At 38.9% G+C, this 22,545-nt stretch overlaps 5 non-coding genes across 5 annotated transcripts; 2 read left to right on the top strand and 3 right to left on the bottom strand.

Annotated features, from left to right (window-relative positions):
- Positions 1–1,838: 1,838 nt before the first annotated feature.
- trnaq-uug (transfer RNA glutamine (anticodon UUG)) lies at positions 1,839–1,910 on the bottom strand. The gene has a single exon. It is a non-coding gene; the product is annotated as a tRNA-Gln (tRNA).
- Positions 1,911–2,667: 757 nt separating this feature from the next.
- trnaq-cug (transfer RNA glutamine (anticodon CUG)) lies at positions 2,668–2,739 on the bottom strand. The gene has a single exon. It is a non-coding gene; the product is annotated as a tRNA-Gln (tRNA).
- A 3,749-nt stretch (positions 2,740–6,488) lies between these two features.
- Positions 6,489–6,570, bottom strand: trnas-uga (transfer RNA serine (anticodon UGA)). The gene has a single exon. It is a non-coding gene; the product is annotated as a tRNA-Ser (tRNA).
- A 234-nt stretch (positions 6,571–6,804) lies between these two features.
- Positions 6,805–6,886, top strand: trnas-uga (transfer RNA serine (anticodon UGA)). Its single transcript has one exon. It is a non-coding gene; the product is annotated as a tRNA-Ser (tRNA).
- A 930-nt stretch (positions 6,887–7,816) lies between these two features.
- trnas-uga (transfer RNA serine (anticodon UGA)) lies at positions 7,817–7,898 on the top strand. The gene has a single exon. It is a non-coding gene; the product is annotated as a tRNA-Ser (tRNA).
- The last annotated feature ends 14,647 nt before the right edge of the window (positions 7,899–22,545 follow it).

The following is a 22,545-nucleotide window of genomic DNA, read 5'->3' as shown; positions in this document are numbered from 1 at the left end:
AAATGTAGAACAATCTACATGTTCCAAATTCAGACCTTTGGTATTAAAAATAAAGAAACCTGCTTTCAGTTAAATCCACTATATTTAAATAACTTTACTCACAATACCACATCTTCTGTTTTTACCTTGATGATTTAAAGAAATGAGAAAATGATGGAAACATTTAAAACTCCATAAAATAAGCAAATCAAACTATCATATGAATTTATTATATTTTTGAAGTGTTTAAGTATTTTACTGTAGGATTATGAAGTAACGGGATGGTGAACTTATATAAAGTGTCTATTTGATTCTGTACAGACCAGTTTTTTTCAGTCTAATAAAATAACCAAATCAAACAGATTAAATGAGGATGATAACTAAACATTATAATCCTTATATAAATATAGTAAATAACCAGGGTATAAAAGGGCTTCTTTGCTAAGAAGAAATTCTGCAATGTTTTCTAACACAACAACCACTACAAAGTACACTGTAAACACTGTCAGTACATGGTGACTACGAGTGGTTGATTTCATATTAAAGTTTATGTTACGTTTTGTTAGGATTCAGTTGCAGGAGAAGCTGCAGGAAGTAAAAGATGTTCAGGATGAGGATGATGTGAGTTATGAGAGTAACGAGGAATTCTTCACCCAGTGTCTTCCAGCATCACCATCATTCTTTTTCATTCCACACTGGAGCAATCTACAACAAAAATCACTTAAAGGGTCTGCAGTGGATAAATGTTATTACAAAAAGTGTTCGATTTGTTTACCCATATTACAGTTTTACATTTCTAGAGTTTCTACAAGGTTAAAGTCATTAGACTGAACATTTTGTGATTGACAGTTGAAGTAGATGTTGTTGTGCACAGTGAGCTGAAAAGACGACCTCTGAGAGCAGAAGAACAAATCGATGCTTCCAAGAGCTCTTTATCTACAAAACCTGCAGAAATGAAAGAGTTCTGGAACTGAGTCTGGTTACAGAGATGAAGCTCCAACTCCTGCTGTTCTGAAGTGTCTTCTGGAGACCAAGAAACAAGGAGAGGAAACATGAGAATGAAATGTTTAGTTTATAACAGTCTGGATCCAACATGGTTGAGTATTTGCAGCAGTAGGAACAGAGGAAGCTCTTCCTGTTGGTATTAGAGCTTGGACGTGATCATTTCCTCAGTTTATTACAGTCCTGTAGAGCAGCGTCTCTTATCCCAGCATTCTGTATACCAAAATAGTCGCCATTGCAGGTCTACAACACGTTACAAAAACACTTGGGACACTTTATTTTAGCTTTCTTAATTTTGCAGGTGTCACGTTGTATTGAAACTAAAATAAATAAATTAAAATTTTAAATTTTAAAGCCAGTGTTTAGGTTCATTCATCATCTTAACACATATTACAAACTAGTCAAGCTCGTCAAATTTCAGACATTGTTCATGTAAACAAAAATCTCAAGTGGAAGCACAAGGTGATTCATTTATTTATAGACGGTGCTGTTTATGGTTTTACATTTAAAAACATGAACAGTTAAAAAATAACAACAAACACAACAACAACAATTTAATAATAATGTCACAAATCTGTACCCAAGCAACAAGCTGTAATTTATCTAGCACCACTAGATGGGAACGATCTCTGTACAACATTTTAAACTTCACTTTAAAAGTCAGTTCAGTGTGTTTTACTGTAGTAAGAATAGCTCCACATGTTTTGTACGTAGTGTTTATGGTATTTAAGCTGGATGGATAGATGGAAGTTAACATGTAATCTAAGGTGACTCTTAAGTTTATTCGCTGCTGTTGGCTTATAAAGTTTTACTGAACAAACTGGCTCAAAAAACAGTGTTTTTACCTAAATAAACTCAGGTTCTACCGAGATTTGAACTCGGATCACTGGATTCAAAGTCCAGAGTGCTAACCATTACACCATGGAACCACACGGTGAGATCTTACTTAAGCCCAAAAGTGAATAATTAGTCATTTAAGAGCTGGTTGGCTGTTAGATGGCGCTGTAAACAATGATTTGCGATTATATTTCGGGATGGATTATATTTCGGGATGGAGCAGTCACATGTGGAACACTATAACACTACTAGTGGTATTATAATATTCAAGCTGGATGAATGGATGGAAATTAACATGTCATTTAAGGTGACTCTAAACTAGCACAAGCAATTGCGATGCTCTGTTGTACTGCACATGCGCTGAATGCTACCATCCTGAAACTGCTAATGTTTCCCAATCTTGGACCTCACACCGGCCCCAAATAAAAGCAGTAAGGTCCCACCAAGATTTGAACTCGGATCACTGGATTCAGAGCCCAGAGTGCAAACCATTACACCAAAAAAACACGACTTCAGACTTTACTTTTACATCTCAAGTTATTTATATCTAAACTTGCGTGACTAATCTAATTGACTGAAATCAATTGAAAAAAATGAAGTCATTTAGAAGTTTTAAACACTAAATAAAAGTAATTTTAGTTAAACATTGCCACCCAAGCATCAAAATCACAACAAAACGTTCCACTGTTGGAAGATTGCACTAAGTTCAAGACGCGGTTGGCCGGTAGTTGGCGCTGTAAACAATGACTTGCCACTTTGTGTTCTAATTTGGCATAGAACAGTTACAGTATATGTGAAACACTATTGTCTTCTCAGCATTGATAACAGTGTTTTTACTTAAATAAAGCCAGGTTCCACCGAGATTTGAACTCGGATCGCTGGATTCAGAGTCCAGAGTGCTAACCATTACACCATGGAACCACAAAAGAAGAGTTGAACACGAAGGTTAATAATTACACCATTAGCTCCACATGTTTTATGTAGTATTTATGGTATTTAAGCTGGATGGATAGATGGAGGTGAACATGTCAGACATCCCAGGTTGCAAAAACTCATTTCAGGGAGGTACCCCCCAAAGAAAAAAGCTAAAACCCTCTCACACACAGCAAAGGATATGGGTGATAACAAAACTTTTAGAAGCTGCTATTTGAGCTACTAAACTAACTGTTCACGTCACAAACACATTAATGTGTACTACATAGTGCACTAGATAGTGTGAAAGATAATAGATTTATGTTCCCTACATTGTGCACTAGATTGTATATTAGAAAAGAATTTATGTTCCTTACTTTAGTTTTAATGTTGTACTGTACTTCGTTTTAAGCCAGATAAGAAGTGCAGTAAAAGGAAGTAATTTCATTTTATTATATTACTGTTTATGAACAAAAACCTTTCTATAAAAAAATAATTGACGTTCTTTAATATTTTCCTGTACTTTATTTTACAAAAAGCCAGAGTGTACAATGAGAGGGGGAATTATGTTTCTTATTATATAATTGTTTCTCAACAAAAACCCCAGACTTCATTAAAGTTTATTACATTAATAAAATTACTTTTTATTTACCTATAAACTGTAGTGGGTTTTTACTGCACATGATTAACTAATTAACACAAAATCATTTATTAGTCAAAGCAAATTGATGATACATTCACCTCATAAATCATGATACAATGCTCTTCCTTACATGAAAGTAAGTACTAAGTATCGGTATCGGATCGATATCGGCGATACTGACCCTGTATTTACTTGCTATCGTATCGATACCAAATTTAGCAGTATCGCACACCACTACCCAGACAGCACAAATACGTCGCTGCTCCCTACTTAGAATGGTTGGTGTTACATAGTATTTATGTCGTTTGCACATTGGCACTACGTAGCTTTGAAAAAGCGCCCTTAAAACGACGCTGATCCGGTGTATCCGCGACGTATTTTCCAAACTCCCTTTCGGCGACATGAATTCTGTACTACTTCTATCACAGTCTTGTTTTAATGTTTTATTTTTATTTTGTGTTTTGTCTTTTAGCAAAACTGAGTTCAAATTATGAAAGGTTTAACAATAAACTTTTATTAGGAATTAAAAATGTTAAAAAATTGCAAAATTATGTAAAACATTTGATATAAAATGTTTCTTATTTTAACATACACATATAAATATATAATAACTTACATACTACTAACTTAGCCTTAATTAACTTAAAAAAAAACAGAGCATATTTACAAGTATTTATATATACATAAACTATTATATATATAAAACATAAAATAAATGTAAAAACTATCGCTGCCTTTTTCTGAGCCTGTCACTGGAAAGGCGAAGCCACTCTTTAATTATCTTCTCAGCTTCAGCCTCATTTGGAGTGGGGAGCAGCGGGTTTCTCATTGCTGATACTGAAAAAAAAATCGGATTACAAAAAGAGTAGGTATATGTAGCTGTAACATTAGACATGAGTAATAGAATAAATATACTCTAAAAAATGATTCAGCACATTAGTAAATTAAACATAATATAATAAGTCAGTTCAACAAGAAAAAAAAAAGTTGGTTACATTTGTTCAAATGTTTGAGTTTGGGCAACCTAAAAAGACATTATTTTAGACAAACTCAAAATTGTAAGCTTTTTCAACGCATTATTTTTGTTTTAGTACAACATCATACCAATTTTGAGTTGCGCCAACTAAAATATCTGAGTTGTCTGAACGAAGCAAAGAAGAGAAGAGCATCAGAAGCTCTGCGTTCTGTGACTGCGCATGCGCACTTCTCCGAGTTGAGTTGTAACGGACGAGGATGACCCTGAAGTTTTGGATTTTACCCTGACCTGCCCTGTGGTAGGTATTCAGCTATTCAACATAATACAAGTTATGTTTAAAACTTAACAAATGCCTAAACAAATGCATAAACAATAAACTGACTGAATAACGAGGGGAACAGCATTTTAGTTTCACGTATTTTCTCAACCAAAATTTCAAATATTGTATGGCAGACGAGTGCGAGTTCTTTTCAAATTGTTAATTTATATAAAGGTTCACAAGTGTAATCTATTTGCAAATTTGGGCTTGTCGGTGACAATTTAACCATTTTCGGTACACAGAGAGCGATGTTAGCTGATATGCTAGCGGGTTATGATGCCCATTGGTTTGAATGGCCTGGGGCTAACTGTGTTAGCTTAATAAGCTAAACTTGTCTGTGGTACAGCACATTACAAAACAGTCTGTTACACTTAATTATGATGCGGTATGATTGTAAGTAAGCGGCTCATTTGATGTGATTTTCACGACTGTGAATTAGGTAGGGCCTTATTCATGGTATTCATAGTTAGCTATAGGTGCAAACTTAAACATTAATATGGTTATTGTCAATTTATTGGAATTTTGCTTACATGCTTCAACTTTAGCTGATTTACTGTGCCTGTCTTAATTGATTATTAAACGAGAGCTAAATCATCATATTGTTTAAATGTAAATATATTATTTTAAAATTGTTTGTGTTTTTTATTGCAGATTAATATGCAATGCAATCCCAGTTCAGAAGTACTACTGAAACATTACAGATTGTGTCATTACCAAGGGCGCTCCTGGCCATTGCTGTGTTTGTATCCTGACTCTGCTTACTATACTAGAAAACTAGTTTGTTTATTGATGCTAATTATACTTTTGCTGGAGTGGCACAGGTTTATGGCTTAAAATAAATGTCTGTTGTTAAAGTCAAATAAACGTTTTAATAAAATTTTCTTAAATTGTCTTAAATTTCTTTCATAGCTACTTGTTAAGAGTGTAACATATTCATTTACATTTTTGTCATTTTGCAGATGTTTTTACTCAGATAGGCTTACAATTGTGGCTGAATACAATACAAGCAATTGAGGTTTAAGGGCCTTGCTCAGGGCCCCAACAGTGGCAACTTAGTGGTGGTGGCGCTTGAACCAGCAACTAGACCAGTACCTTAACCACTGAGCTACCAACTGCCAGTTCAGATATGTAAAAAACTTTTGCCTGTAAAAAAACATTTAGTAACTGCTTTTTTTTAGTAAAAAAAAACACAGTTTAGTAAACTAAAAGTAAAATGTTTAGTCAGCCTTAAAAATCTAAAGGTTAATCTGACTTGAAAATGTAAGGCAACCGGCTGCCTCACCTTTTTAAGTTTTCTCAACTTCAGCAGCCCAAAGCAGTTGTGCAACTTGCTTTGCTAAGTTAGGTTGTTAGTTCACTCACGCGCTGTCTTAGTCTAATCTGCATCGTTTATATCCCATTGATAAAAATATGGAACACCACGCTTAGTTTCCAAATAAGGAACGATTATGTGTGACGCAGGCACGTAAGTGCGAGCCCTTCCAGAAGTCATTCAAAATGCATTAGAGCGCCCTCAATACGAAAAAAAAGAGCTTTAACATGAGAGTCTATGAGAGCGATCTGGGGCGATTTTCAGTTAGAGCCTGATCGCCCCGAAAGGGCCGGTACTGTACGGAACACAACTCCACACTGATTGGACTGCGATATTCAGAGACAAAACAGACTCCAGAACAGTCACAGCTAGTTTAACACTGGTTGAATGTGATAGAAACATTTCTTCCCTTTCGCACTTTGGTGGTGCGTCGCACGATCGCCCTAATGAACGAGCCGCCCCTGCTCACGTGTGTATTTATTTATGTTTTAATACAAGCACAAAGCAGCGCTGTGAGCAGGGTTCAAACCTGCACGGGGAGACTCCATTGGATATCAAGTCCAACGCTTTAACCACTCGGCCATCATAGCCTGAGGAACACAGGAGCTCTCTAACAAAAACTTAACCAATTCAACAACATCATCAACAACAATATGATTATCATACTAACAGTGAAGTGTGGTGGTGGTAGTGTGATGATGTGGGGATGCTTTGCTGCTTCAGGGAAACTTACAGTATAAGGATGGATGGACCCACAAATGCTCCAAATTTGATTGATTAATGTAGGAAGTACCAGACACCTTCAGGTCTACAACCTCCGTACAGCTGTGATGGCCGAGTGGTTAAGGCGTTGTACTTGAAATCCAATGGGGTCTACCTGCGCAGGTTCAAGTCCTGCTCACAGCGATCGTGAGTTTTAATGAAAGCTTAACGTATATACTGATAAACACTGATAAAGTTGTATGATTGCAATCAGATCATGATTAATGTAAAACTATCCTCCTATACGTAACATCACAATATTTACCTCAGGATTTTCTGGTTGAGAGCAGAATCTGTGGTTCTGTTCAATTTAATTAACTGAAACCACAAACCACAGTGTGTTAATTTTATTAACTTTATATATATATATATCAGGATTTTCAGATAGAGAGCAGAATTTATGGTTCTGTAATATCACTCAGGCCCTGAAGCTGCAAAGCATCCACATCATCACACTACCACCACCACGTTTCACTGTTGCTGCTGTGAGTTTATTATTTACCTCAGTTTGAAGTAAAATGAAACGTTTGTGCTTTTTGCTAATTCAGTGTCACTGGGTGGAAGATTGAAATCCCAGAGAAACACAGATTGATATTTTAAGAATGAATAAAGTTTTATAACAGTCTCTGTGCACCTTCATTGTTTGCGTAGTTGTTGTGTAGTGAGCGGATCTATAGGACGACTTACTCTGAAGGACACGTGAGATGTTCGGGCTCTTCATCCCCTCTCGGGTTCGCTCTGTCCTTTCCTCTCTCTCGGCTTCACAAAATCACTGAGCTGCACTGTGACACTGGAGGAACGTCTCAGCGGCTTTCACACAGACTGGAGACCATGGAAACATGCAAACAAGAAAAAGCAGAAAGAGCAAAAGATCGGAAGGTAAGAAAACTGATTTTAAACTAATTTTATCATTTATTACAATCTTATATTATTATTTAACTTTAAAGTGAGCGTGCTGGTCTGATGTTCTTTATATTCTGTTTATATCCTGTCTCATAATGTAAATTATTGTTAAAAAAAACAGAATTTAGGAAACCCCAGTACAGAAAACAGCTAAGAATCATCCCTTATACAGCTGTGATGGCCGAGAGGTTAAGGCGTTGGGCTTGAAATCCAATGGGGTCTCCCCGCGCAGGTTTAAACCCTGCTCACAGCAGCCTGGACTTTTAATTAAGGAGCCACACCTTGAAACAGAGGATTGTGGATTTAACACTGATAAAAATGTATAATTGTGTTCAGATTATAATAATGAATGTAACATATTTATATCAGAAAATAAAGTGAACCTTCCTCTTTGTGTCCCACAAGAATCCTACTGAACTTTCTCCCTGTTTAGGGTGAAATCCTGTTCACAATAAAATCACATTACACAACGCTTTACCTCAGGATTTTCTGGTAGAGAGCAGAAATTGTGATTCTGTCCTTTTTTCCAACTCTACTGAACCACAGTGAGAGTCATAAACACCACCAGCACCACCAACAACCCCACAAACACCATCAATGCCCCGAACACCATCTACCAGATCTATAAATGGAACCTAAACTAATTAAACTAGTCCGACTTTTCCGCTTCAGTGACACCATCATCATCTCCTCCCTCTCTCTTTCTCTCAGGCTGTGGGTCAGAAGTGTGTAGGCGCTGTTTTACACTCTGGTACTGACGGGCAGACACTGGCACAGGTAGGAAGCAGCGCTGATCTCCGCATCATCAAGCCACGCCTTTCATTCTCACCAATACTGAACTGCTGCCTGGTCAGGTGGATCATCAAAAGTACAACAGCACAGAGTACAGGTACACACATGCACACAAATGAGTGTACGTTTATTTTGAGTAAACTACTCAACATGTTCCAGCTAGTCTGTTTAGAAGCTGGGGTCAGAGCTTTGAGAGTTAAAGCCATGCTCAAGGGTCCAACAATTTCTGCTATACACAACTGGGAATTGACAGCCCAGAGCTCTGCCTACTGAGCTACAGACAAAACACTCACAACAGAAATAAACTAATCCTGCTACAGAAATCTAACTAGTCCTGAATAATCAAGCCTTTAATATTAAATCAGATAATCAGACAAAATATGATAAATATTTTGAAGCACTTCTATTAACCACTGTTTCAGATCAGGATCCAAACCTGATGTACACAATTATGTTTCTATACTCACCAGTCTGTGTTATACATGATGAGCTTTATTTATCTGTATTATTAAATACATTTCATTAAATGTATATTTAATGAACGTACAGCTAACCTACACTACTGTGCATGCACATACAGTGCCTTGCAAAAGTATTCAGCCCCCTTGAACTTTTCAACCTTTTGCCACATTTCAGGCTTTAAACATAACGATATGAAATTGTAATTTTTTGTGAAGAATCAATAACAAGTGCGACACAATTGTGAAGTGGAACGAAATTTATTGGATATTTTAAACTTTTTTTAGAAATAAAAACCTGAAAAGTGGGGCGTGCAATATTATTCAGCCCCTTTACTTTCAGTGCAGCAAACTCACTCCAGAAGTTCAGTGAGGATCTCTGAATGATCCAATGTTGACCTAAATGACTGATGGTGATAAATAGAATCCACCTGTGTGTAATCAAGTCTCCGTATAAATGCACCTGCTCTGTGATAGTCTCAGAGTTCTGTTTAAAGCGCAGAGAGCATCATGAAGACCAAGGAACACACCAGGCAGGTCCGAGATACTGTTGTGGAGAAGTTTAAAGCCGAATTTGGATACAAAAAGATTTCCCAAGCTTTAAACATCTCAAGGAGCACTGTGCAAGCGATCATATTGAAATGAAGGGAGTATCAGACCACTGCAAATCTACCAAGACCCGGCCGTCCCTCTAAACTTTCAGCTCAAACAAGGAGAAGACTGATCAGAGATGCAGCCAAGAGGCCCATGATCACTCTGAATGAACTGCAGAGATCTACAGCTGAGGTGGGAGACTCTGTCCATAGGACAACAATCAGTCGTACACTGCACAAATCTGGCCTTTATGGAAGAGTGGCAAGAAGAAAGCCATTTCTCAAAGATATCTATAAAAAAGTCACCTGGGAGACACACCAAACATGTGGAAGAAGGTGCTCTGGTCAGATGAAACCAAAATCGAACTTTTTGGCCACAACGCAAAACGTTATGTTTGGCATAAAAGCAACACAGCTCATCACCCTGAACACACCATCCCCACTGTCAAACATGGTGGTGGCAGCATCATGGTTTGGGCCTGCTTTTCTTCAGCAGGGACAGGGAAGATGGTTAAAATTGATGGGAAGATGGATGGAGCCAAATACAGGACCATTCTGGAAGAAAACCTGTTGCAGTCTGCAAAAGACCTGAGACTGGGACGGTGATTTATCTTCCAACAAGACAATGATCCAAAACATAAAGCAAAATCTACAATGGAATGGTTCACAAATAAACTTATCCAGGTGTTAAAATGGCCAAGTCAAAGTCCAGACCTGAATCCCATCGAGAATCTGTGGAAAGAGCTGAAAACTGCTGTTCACAAACGCTCTCCATCCAACCTCACTGAGCTCGAGCTGTTTTGCAAGGAAGAATGGGCAAAAATGTCAGTATCTCGATGTGCAAAACTAATAGAGACATACCCCAAGCGACTTGCAGCTGTAATCGCAGCAAAAGGTGGCGCTACAAAGTATTAACGCAAGGGGGCTGAATAATATTGCACGCCCCACTTTTCAGTTTTTTATTTCTAAAAAAAGTTTAAAATATCCAATAAATTTCGTTCCACTTCACGATTGTGTCCCACTTGTTGTTGATTCTTCACAAAAAATTACAATTTCATATCTTTATGTTTAAAGCCTGAAATGTGGCAAAAGGTTGAAAAAGTTCAAGGGGGCTGAAAACTTTTGCAAGGCACTGTATAAGCTGTGTGTATAAGGTGTGTGTATAAGGTGTGTGTATAAGGTGTGTATGTATTATGTGTGTATAAGGTGTGTGTATAAGGTGTGTGTGTATTATGTGTGTAAAAGGTGTGTGTGTATAAGGTGTGTGTATAAGGTGTGTGTGTATTATGTGTGTAAAAGGTGTGTGTTCAAGACGTGTGTATAAGGTGTGTGTGTATTATGTGTGTATAAGGTGTGTGTGTATAAGGTGTGTGTATAAGGTGTGTGTGTATTATGTGTGTATAAGGTGTGTGTGTATAAAGTGTGTGTATAAGGTGTGTGTGTATAAGGTGTGTGTATAAGGTGTGTGTGTATTATGTGTGTATAAGGTGTGTGTGTATAAGGTGTGTGTATAAGGTGTGTGTGTATTATGTGTGTATGGTGTGTGTGTATAAAGTGTGTGTATAAGGTGTGTGTGTATTATGTGTGTAAGGTGTGTGTTTAAGAAGTGTGTATAAGGTGTGTGTGTATTATGTGTGTATAAGGTGTGTGTGTATAGTGTGTGTATAAGACGTGTGTGTATTATGTGTGTATAAGGTGTGTGTTTAAGAAGTGTGTATAAGGTGTGTGTGTATTATGTGTGTATAAGGTGTGTGTGTATAAAGTGTGTGTATAAGACGTGTGTGTATTATGTGTGTATAAGGTGTGTGTTTTAAGAAGTGTGTATAAGGTGTGTGTGTATTATGTGTGTATAAGGTGTGTGTATAAGGTGTGTGTGTATAAGGTGTGTGTGTATTATGTGTGTAAAAGGTGTGTGTGTATAAGGTGTGTGTATAAGGTGTGTGTGTATTATGTGTGTAAAAGGTGTGTGTTCAAGACGTGTGTATAAGGTGTGTGTGTATTAGGTGTGTGTGTATAAGGTGTGTGTATAAGGTGTGTGTGTATTATGTGTGTATAAGGTGTGTGTGTATAAGGTGTGTGTGTATTATGTGTGTATAAGGTGTGTGTGTATAAGGTGTGTGTGTATAAGGTGTGTGTATAAGGTGTGTGTGTATTATGTGTGTAAAAGGTGTGTGTTTAAGACGTGTGTATAAGGTTTGTGTGTATAAGGTGTGTGTGTATTATGTGTGTAAAAGGTGTGTGTGTATAAGGTGTGTGTGTATAAGGTGTGTGTGTTTAAGGTGTGTGTGTATAAGGTGTGTGTGTATAAGGTGTGTGTATAAGGTGTGTGTGTATTATGTGTGTAAAAGGTGTGTGTGTATAAGGTGTGTGTATAAGGTGTGTGTGTATTATGTGTGTATAAGGTGTGTGTATAAGGTGTGTGTGTATTATGTGTGTAAAAGGTGTGTGTTTAAGACGTGTGTATAAGGTGTGTGTATTATGTGTGTATAAGGTGTGTGTGTATAAGATGTGTGGATAAGGTGTGTATAAGGTGTGTGTGTATTATGTGTGTATAAGGTGTGTGTGTATAAGGTGTGTGTGTATAAGGTGTGTGTATAAGGTGTGTGTGTATTATGTGTGTATAAGGTGTGTGTATAAGGTGTGTGTATAAGGTGTGTGTGTATTATGTGTGTAAAAGGTGTGTGTATAAGATGTGTGTATAAGGTGTGTATAAGGTGTGTGTGTATAAGGTGTGTGTGTATTATGTGTGTATAAGGTGTGTGTATAAGGTGTGTGTGTATAAGGTGTGTGTGTATTATGTGTGTATAAGGTGTGTGTATAAGGTGTGTGTATAAGGTGTGTGTGTATTATGTGTGTAAAAGGTGTGTGTATAAGATGTGTGTATAAGGTGTGTATAAGGTGTGTTGGTATGTATGACTTATGGGGACAATATTCCTGAATACATACCAGCATTACGGGGACTCTGGGTTTATAAGGACACTTTTGGTGTCCCTGTAAATCCTGCATGTTTAATGCTGTTTTTTTAAGCCTATAATGATTTTCACTTTATAAAAGTAGACTGGATCTGTAGGTAGTTCTGAGACACAACTACTACAGTAGTTAGATATTATAAATGATAAACGGTTCCATGGCTGCTGGTTTATTTATAAATGGTCCCGGTAAACCTCAGACCGGTTTTGTGTAAGCGCTTGTGTATCGACAAAATCATGAGTTAGATCGTCGGCTGGATACACATTCCCGCCAAAATATACACACAGCCGCGCGCAGGAGCCTGAACACATTTACAGAGGAGTCCCAGAGAAGTTCCTCAGGAACTGAATCTCTTCATATTCCTTCACCTGGTATGTGTTTGTTTCTTCAATATATTATCTAAAAACACATGTATTTGTAAAAATGATACAGATTAATTAGTTTGGAATGTGGTGATGTAAATATGTACAGTGTATCACAAAAATGAGTACACCCCTAAGAGACTGCACCCCTAAAAGTCCAAATTGAGCACTGCTTGTCATTTTCCCTCCAAAATGTCATGTGATTTGTTAGTGTTACTAGGTCTCAGGTGTGCATAGGGAGCAGTTGTGTTCAATTTAGTAGTACAGCTCTCACACTCTCTCATACTGGTCACTGAAAGTTCCAACATGGCACCTCATGGCAAAGAACTCTCTGAGGATCTTAAAAGACGAATTGTTGCGCTACATGAAGATGGCCAAGGCTACAAGAAGATTGCCAACACCCTGAAACTGAGCTGCAGCACAGTGGCCAAGATCATCCAGCGTTTTAAAAGAGCAGGTTCCACTCAGAACAGACCTTGCGTTGGTCGTCCAAAGAAGCTGAGTGCACGTGCTCAGCGTCACATCCAACTGCTGTCTTTGAAAGCTAGGCGCAGGAGTGCTGTCAGCATTGCTGCAGAGATTGAAAAGGTGGGGGGTCAGCCTGTCAGTGCTCAGACCATACGCCGCACACTACATCAAATCGGTCTGCATGGCTGTCACCCCAGAAGGAAGCCTCTTCTGAAGTCTCTACACAAGAAAGCCCGCAAACAGTTTGCTGAAGACATGTCAACAAAGGACATGGATTACTGGAACCATGTCCTATGGTCTGATGAGACCAAGATTAATTTGTTTGGTTCAGATGGTCTCAAGCATGTGTGGCGGCAATCAGGTGAGGAGTACAAAGATAAGTGTGTCATGCCTACAGTCAAGCATGGTGGTGGGAATGCCATGGTCTGGGGCTGCATGAGTGCAGCAGGTGTTGGGGAGTTACATTTCATTGAGGGACACCAACTCCAATATGTACTGTGAAATACTGAAGCAGAGCATGATCCCCTCCCTCCGGAAACTGGGTCGCAGGGCAGTGTTCCAGCATGATAATGACCCCAAACACACCTCTAAGACGACCACTGCTTTATTGAAGAGGCTGAGGGTAAAGGTGATGGACTGGCCAAGCATGTCTCCAGACCTAAACCCAATAGAACATCTTTGGGGCATCCTCAAGCGGAAGGTGGAGGAGCGCAAAGTCTCGAATATCCGCCAGCTCCGTGATGTCGTCATGGAGGAGTGAAAAAGCATTCCAGTGGCAACCTGTGAAGCTCTGGTAAACTCCATGCCCAGGAGAGTTAAGGCAGTTCTGGGAAATAATGGTGGCCACACAAAATATTGACACTTCAGGAACTTTCACTAAGGGGTGTACTCACTTTTGTTGCCAGTGGTTTAGACATTAATGGCTGTATATTGAGTTATTTTGAGGGAAGAATAAATTTACACTGTTATATAAGCTGCACAAAGACTACTTTTCATTGTGTCAAAGTGTCATTTTGTCAGTGTTGTCCCATGAAAAGATATACTTAAATATCTGCAGAAATGTGAGGGGTGTACTCACTTTTGTGATACACTGTATGTATACAGTGTCGATTATTTAATAGGTGAGTTAGCTAAGCTAAATAGCTGGAGATAAAGTGGCAGTTCGTGAACATAAGCCTATTATCTTGGACCTAGTGCTCAACACACATTTTTACAATATTCAATGTATATATGTGTATATATATTTACAATAGATATGATAGAATGACTTAAGAAATGTTCCTTAATCATACTATACAAAAATAATCGGCTTAGCTTAGCCTTTTGAGTTGGCTGAGCAGTAGTTAGTTGTGGGTACGCTACTTCCATTTTAACCCTTAAGATGAAAAATTTGAATCAAACTATTTTTATTGGGCTTTTTGTGCCATGTAAATATGTGTTTCTGTGGTAATTTGCGTTCCTTAAAAGTGCCTGAAGCAGAACGCTGATTAACAGAACAAAATGAACACAGCCGGAGACTGTGTCATTTCAGACACCTTCCCTACACACTCGTTCCCTGCGCCCTATAGTACGCTTAACATTCTTAACGGGCCAGACAATATATTTGTAATTCACATTACATGACAGGTAAGACGTTAGAAAAATCTTTTTTCTTACAATAGCCCTTGTTTTAAGGAAAAATACATACACATTACATACATTATGTATATATATATATACACATATATATATATATATATATATATATATATATATATATACACAGTACCAGTCAAAAGTCTGGACACACCAGTCAAAAGTTTGGACACACCTTCTCTTCAATGTTTTTTCTTGATTATTTTTATTTTCTACATTGTAGATTAATACTGAAGACATCCAAACTATGAAGAATTATGTAGTGAACCAAAAAGTGTTAAACAAACCAGAATATGTTTTATATTTTACCAACTCTACCTCTGCACAACCCAACTGATGGTCTCAAACACATTAAAAAAGCAACAAATTCCAAAAATTCACTCTAGACAAGGCACAAACATTCATTGAAAACCATTCCAGGTGGAAACCTAATAAAGCTGGTTGAGAAAATTTCAAAGAGTGTGCAAATCTGTCATCAAAGCAAAAGATGGCTACTTTGAAGAATCTAAAATATAAAACATATTCTGGTTTGTTTAACACTTTTTTGTTCACTACATAATTCCATACGTGTTCCTTCATAGTTTGGACGTCTCCAGTATTAATCTACAATGTAGAAAATTACAAAAAAATCAAGAAAAACCACAGGAATGAGAAAGTGTGTCCAAACTTTTGACTGGTACTGTATGTATATATATATACAGTGTATCACAAAAGTGAGTACACCCCTCACATTTCTGCAGATATTTAAGTATATCTTTTCATGGGACAACACTGACAAAATGACACTTTGACACAATGAAAAGTAGTCTGTGTGCAGCTTATATAACGGTGTAAATTTATTCTTCCCTCAAAATAACTCAATATACAGCCATTAATGTCTAAACCACCGGCAACAAAAGTGAGTACACCCCTTAGTGAAAGTTCCTGAAGTGTCAATATTTTGTGTGGCCACCATTATTTCCCAGAACTGCCTTAACTCTCCTGGGCATGGAGTTTACCAGAGCTTCACAGGTTGCCACTGGAATGCTTTTCCACTCCTCCATGACGACATCACGGAGCTGGCGGATATTCGAGACTTTGCGCTCCTCCACCTTCCGCTTGAGGATGCCCCAAAGATGTTCTATTGGGTTTAGGTCTGGAGACATGCTTGGCCAGTCCATCACCTTTACCCTCAGCCTCTTCAATAAAGCAGTGGTCGTCTTAGAGGTGTGTTTGGGGTCATTATCATGCTGGAACACTGCCCTGCGACCCAGTTTCCGGAGGGAGGGGATCATGCTCTGCTTCAGTATTTCACAGTACATATTGGAGTTCATGTGTCCCTCAATGAAATGTAACTCCCCAACACCTGCTGCACTCATGCAGCCCCAGACCATGGCATTCCCACCACCATGCTTGACTGTAGGCATGACACACTTATCTTTGTACTCCTCACCTGATTGCCGCCACACATGCTTGAGACCATCTGAACCAAACAAATTAATCTTGGTCTCATCAGACCATAGGACATGGTTCCAGTAATCCATGTCCTTTGTTGACATGTCTTCAGCAAACTGTTTGCGGGCTTTCTTGTGTAGAGACTTCAGAAGAGGCTTCCTTCTGGGGTGACAGCCATGCAGACCAATTTGATGTAGTGTGCGGCGTATGGTCTGAGCACTGACAGGCTGACCCCCCACCTTTTCAATCTCTGCAGCAATGCTGACAGCACTCCTGCGCCTATCTTTCAAAGACAGCAGTTGGATGTGACGCTGAGCACGTGCACTCAGCTTCTTTGGACGACCAACGCGAGGTCTGTTCTGTGTGGACCCTGCTCTTTTAAAACGCTGGATGATCTTGGCCACTGTGCTGCAGCTCAGTTTCAGGGTGTTGGCAATCTTCTTGTAGCCTTGGCCATCTTCATGTAGCGCAACAATTCGTCTTTTAAGATCCTCAGAGAGTTCTTTGCCATGAGGTGCCATGTTGGAACTTTCAGTGACCAGTATGAGAGAGTGTGAGAGCTGTACTACTAAATTGAACACACCTGCTCCCTATGCACACCTGAGACCTAGTAACACTAACAAATCACATGACATTTTGGAGGGAAAATGACAAGCAGTGCTCAATTTGGACATTTAGGGGTGTAGTCTCTTAGGGGTGTACTCACTTTTGTTGCCGGTGGTTTAGACATTAATGGCTGTATATTGAGTTATTTTGAGGGAAGAATAAATTTACACTGTTATATAAGCTGCACACAGACTACTTTTCATTGTGTCAAAGTGTCATTTTGTCAGTGTTGTCCCATGAAAAGATATACTTAAATATCTGCAGAAATGTGAGGGGTGTACTCACTTTTGTGATACACTGTATATATATATGTGTGTGTGTGTGTGACTGTGTTTGATATAAACTTGTGAACTGATGAATCTTGTTTAAGCAGTAACTACCGTTTCTGTCATGAATGTAACCGAAGTGTAAAACATGACATTAAAATCCTAATAAACAAACAAACATTATACTATTATATGCATAGTATTATTATATTATTAGTGTATTATTATTACATATATATGTGTATGTATATGTATGTAAGTTTACATACCTGAATGTATGTCTACATATCTACATTCTTAATATTTTTTACCATTTATGCCTGTTGTCGCTAATTTGCAACATACCTACATTTATATCTATTTTATGTGCTATGAACAAATTAACATTTTCCACTAATTGCAGCATTAGGCATAACATTATCATTTACAGTATACACATATATTAAATTGATTTGCCTGCTAGATTTGTCCTATTTATTCTTCCATATTTTTTGTCCTGTTACAGCAGCATGACTGAAAGATGGAGAAGACTCAACCCAAAGAAACATGCATGTAGTATTATTTCATTGGGAACTGATCAGCACAACACAACTGAACAAAGATACATAAACGAGTACAAAGGTGAGAATATGGGTGTGCATTTTTGGATGTTGAATTGGGATGTCCAAGTAGTAAATAACAATACAAAATCTTTTACTTAAAATTATATTTGGCCAGTTGATTTCAAAGGGGTTCTTAAAAAGGATTTAGGAATTAAGATAAAGATGGTTAGCTTTTTATGCAAAAGTCAATTAACTAACAACAGAATAAGGTAAGAGTAGTATTGTCAGAATATCTGCTTGAAAAAATGTCACCTAATTTTTATTTTATTTATTTTTTGCTGACCTCTTTCAGGTCGTGGAGTATTTGCGAAAGTAAATATCGAGAAAGGAAGTTTTATTTTAGAGTACAAAGGACGGCTAATCACAGGAAAAGATGCTGACTCTTTTGGGGAACAAGATAATACATACAGTGTATCACAAAAGTGAGTACACCCCTCACATTTCTGCAGATATTTAAGTATATCTTTTCATGGGACAACACTGACAAAATGACACTTTGACACAATGAAAAGTAGTCTGTGTGCAGCTTATATAACGGTGTAAATTTATTCTTCCCTCAAAATAACTCAATATACAGCCATTAATGTCTAAACCACCGGCAACAAAAGTGAGTACACCCCTTAGTGAAAGTTCCTGAAGTGTCAATATTTTGTGTGGCCACCATTATTTCCCAGAACTGCCTTAACTCTCCTGGGCATGGAGTTTACCAGAGCTTCACAGGTTGCCACTGGAATGCTTTTCCACTCCTCCATGACGACATCACGGAGCTGGCGGATATTCGAGACTTTGCGCTCCTCCACCTTCCGCTTGAGGATGCCCCAAAGATGTTCTATTGGGTTTAGGTCTGGAGACATGCTTGGCCAGTCCATCACCTTTACCCTCAGCCTCTTCAATAAAGCAGTGGTCGTCTTAGAGGTGTGTTTGGGGTCATTATCATGCTGGAACACTGCCCTGCGAACCAGTTTCCGGAGGGAGGGGATCATGCTCTGCTTCAGTATTTCACAGTACATATTGGAGTTCATGTGTCCCTCAATGAAATGTAACTCCCCAACACCTGCTGCACTCATGCAGCCCCAGACCATGGCATTCCCACCACCATGCTTGACTGTAGGCATGACACACTTATCTTTGTACTTCTCACCTGATTGCCACCACACATGCTTGAGACCATCTGAACCAAACAAATTAATCTTGGTCTCATCAGACCATAGGACATGGTTCCAGTAATCCATGTCCTTTGTTGACATGTCTTCAGCAACTGTTTGCGGGCTTTCTTGTGTAAAGACTTCAGAAGAGGCTTCCTTCTGGGGTGACAGCCATGCAGACCAATTTGATGTAGTGTGCGGCGTATGGTCTGAGCACTGACAGGCTGACCCCCCACCTTTTCAATCTCTGCAGCAATGCTGACAGCACTCCTGCGCCTATCTTTCAAAGACAGCAGTTGGATGTGACGCTGAGCACGTGCACTCAGCTTCTTTGGACGACCAACGCGAGGTCTGTTCTGAGTGGACCCTGCTCTTTTAAAACGCTGGATGATCTTGGCCACTGTGCTGCAGCTCAGTTTCAGGGTGTTGGCAATCTTCTTGTAGCCTTGGCCATCTTCATGTAGCGCAACAATTCGTCTTTTAAGATCCTCAGAGAGTTCTTTGCCATGAGGTGCCATGTTGGAACTTTCAGTGACCAGTATGAGAGAGTGTGAGAGCTGTACTACTAAATTGAACACACCTGCTCCCTATGCATACCTGAGACCTAGTAACACTAACACATCACATGACATTTTGGAGGGAAAATGACAAGCAGTGCTCAATTTGGACATTTAGGGGTGTAGTCTCTTAGGGGTGTACTCACTTTTGTTGCCGGTGGTTTAGACATTAATGGCTGTATTTTGAGTTATTTTGAGGGAAGAATAAATGTACACTGTTATATAAGCTGCACACAGACTACTTTTCATTGTGTCAAATTTTCATTTTGTCAGTGTTGTCCCATGAAAAGATATACTTAAATATCTGCAGAAATGTGAGGGCTGTACTCACTTTTGTGATACACTGTATGTGTACTATTTTAAACACAATGGAAAAATTGTTTGGTGAGCACTTTTTTAATGTAGGTTTATGAAGGTTCTGTTTCTTGCTTTCACAGAAAATGTGAAGGTTAGATCATTTGTAGTTTAAAGGGTGGAAAAATTTATTATTTTTTAAATTACTACTTTTTTTTTCAACAGCATTGATGCCACTGATGATGATGGATCTTTTGGACGCTTGGTCAATGACAGTGCTGATCCCAATTCAAAAATGAAAAAAATTGTGCTAAATGATACTCCCCACCTATGTTTGTTTGCAATAAAAGATATAAGGAAAGATGAGGAGATAACCTATGATTATGGAGGAAATAACCTAACCTGGCGCACCACTCAACTCGCGGTGAGAACACTGGTTTCTTTGCATGGTTTAATTTAGGATTACTTCTAATTGATATTTCTGCAACAGTCATGTTGGTGTACTCTATAACAATTGTGTTACGTTCTTTTTCTCACTAGATAAATGATGACCCTGCGTTTGCTTCAAGAAACTTAACAGTTCAAGACCATCTGGAGTCAGACATCCTGGTAAATAAATATTTCACCCATTGCAGTCTATTCATAACTAGATCAGCTCAACATTGTGTGTGGTTCTATTCTGTACTCGACTTGGGCAGTTATGAGGGATATGTGTTTTTATACCTGATTTTATAAGAACAGAGTTTGGTTTGCAAGGACTTGGTACAAAAGTCAGCACAGTTTCCTGAAGCGAAAAAACAGTAATGATTACAGTACTTGTAAACACCTATAAGTCACCAAGTCTTGCACTAAAACTTGGGCACTCCTTGCACAAAGTCTGTGATATAGTTCACTGCAGAGCACTGATGTCAGATGATGATGAGCTAAAGAAATCGGCCAAAGCATTTGAGAAGCTTCTCGAATCAAAATGGTCTGAAAACGTTTCTGCCCGTGCCCTGACAACTTTGCAGGAAAGCAAATTTAATAAACCCTCAACAATTCCTTTGACCGAGGATGTGCAGAAATTGCACAAACATCTTGAGTACAAGGCACAAGATGCAATCAGTGAATTCAGGAAGATTCCATCACCAGCTGCATATGCTAAGCTAGCCAAGATCACGTTAACACAGGTGATCTTATTTAACAGAAGGCGTGCTGGAGAGGTGTCCAAAATGACGCTTGCGAATTTTTTAAGCCGTGATCACGCAAAAGTTCATGATGATGTTGCTCAGGGGCTTACGGAATTGGAACAGAAGCTCTGCCAGCATTTTAGCAGAGTTGAGTTGAAGGGCAAACGAGGACGCAGGGTCGCTGTTCTCCTTACCCCAGATATGGTGCAAGCACTCACAATGATTGCTGAAAAAAGACAGGAGTGTCATGTTCCTAGAGAAAATATTTTCCTTTTTGGGATTCCCAAATGCTCCAGTCATTATAGAGGACAAGACTGCCTTCGACATTTTGCTGGTGACTGTGGTGCAAAAAATCCTGAACACCTTAGATCAACTCAGCTGAGGAAACAAGTGGCTACAGTTTCACAGGTCCTGAATTTAAAAAACAATGAACTTGACCAGCTGGCTGACTTCATGGGTCATGATATCAGGATTCACAGACAATATTACCGCCTTCCAGAATCCACAGTGCAAGTGGCCAAAATTTCCAAGCTATTGATTGCAATGGAAAAAGGGCAGCTTCCAAAACTCAGAGGGAAATCTCTAGATGAAATCTCAGGTATTTAATTGTGAAAAAAAAAAAAAAAAAAAAAAAAAATATATATATATATATATATATATATATACACTGCTCAAAAAAATAAAGGGAACACTAAAATAACACATCCTAGATCTCGATGAATGAAATATTCCAGTTGAAAATCTTTATCACATAGTGAAATGCGTTGAGAACACAATAACATTAAAATGATCAATGTACATCAAAATTATTATCCCATGGAGGTCTGGATTTGGAATCATACTCAAAATCAAAGTGGGAAATCAAATGACAGGCTGATCCAACTCCAGTGGAAATTCCTCAAGACAAGTTAAAATGAGGCTCAGTAGTGTGTGTGGCCTCCACGTACCTGTATGACCTCCCTACAACGCCTGGGCATGCTCAGAAGTTGCTCAGGTAGTGCAGCTCATCCAGGATGGCACATCAATGCGAGCTATGGCAAGAAGGTTTGCTGTGTCTGTCAGCACAGTGTCCAGAGCATGGAGCAGATACCAGGAGACAGGCCAGTACATCAGGAGACGTGGAGGGGGCCGTAGGAGGGCAACAACCCAGCAGCAAGACCGCTACCAACAGGAGGAGCAGTGTCAGAGCCCTGCAAAATGCCCTCTAGCAGGCCACTAATATCCATGTTTCTGCTCAAACTGTCAGAAACAGACTCCATGAGGGTGGTATGAGGGCCCGACGTCCACAAGTGGGGCTTGTGCTTACAGCCCAACACCATGCAGGGCGATTGGCATTTGGCAGAGAACACCAAGATTGGCAGATTCGCCATTGGCGCCCTGTGCTTTTGATGGATGAGAGCAGGTTCACAGTGAGCACGTGACAGACTTGACAGAGTCTGGAGATGCCGTGGAGAACGTTCTGCTGCCTGCAACATCCTCCAGCATGACCAGTTTGGCAGTGGGTCAGTAATGGTGTGGGGAGGCGTTTCTTTGGAGGGCCGCACAGCCC

The sequence above is a fragment of the Trichomycterus rosablanca genome, chromosome 14 (genome assembly GCF_030014385.1).
Source record: "Trichomycterus rosablanca isolate fTriRos1 chromosome 14, fTriRos1.hap1, whole genome shotgun sequence".
NCBI lineage: Eukaryota > Metazoa > Chordata > Actinopteri > Siluriformes > Trichomycteridae > Trichomycterus > Trichomycterus rosablanca.
The sequence above is the reverse complement of the archived record's forward strand: the minus strand, read 5'-3'. Positions and strand labels throughout refer to the sequence as shown.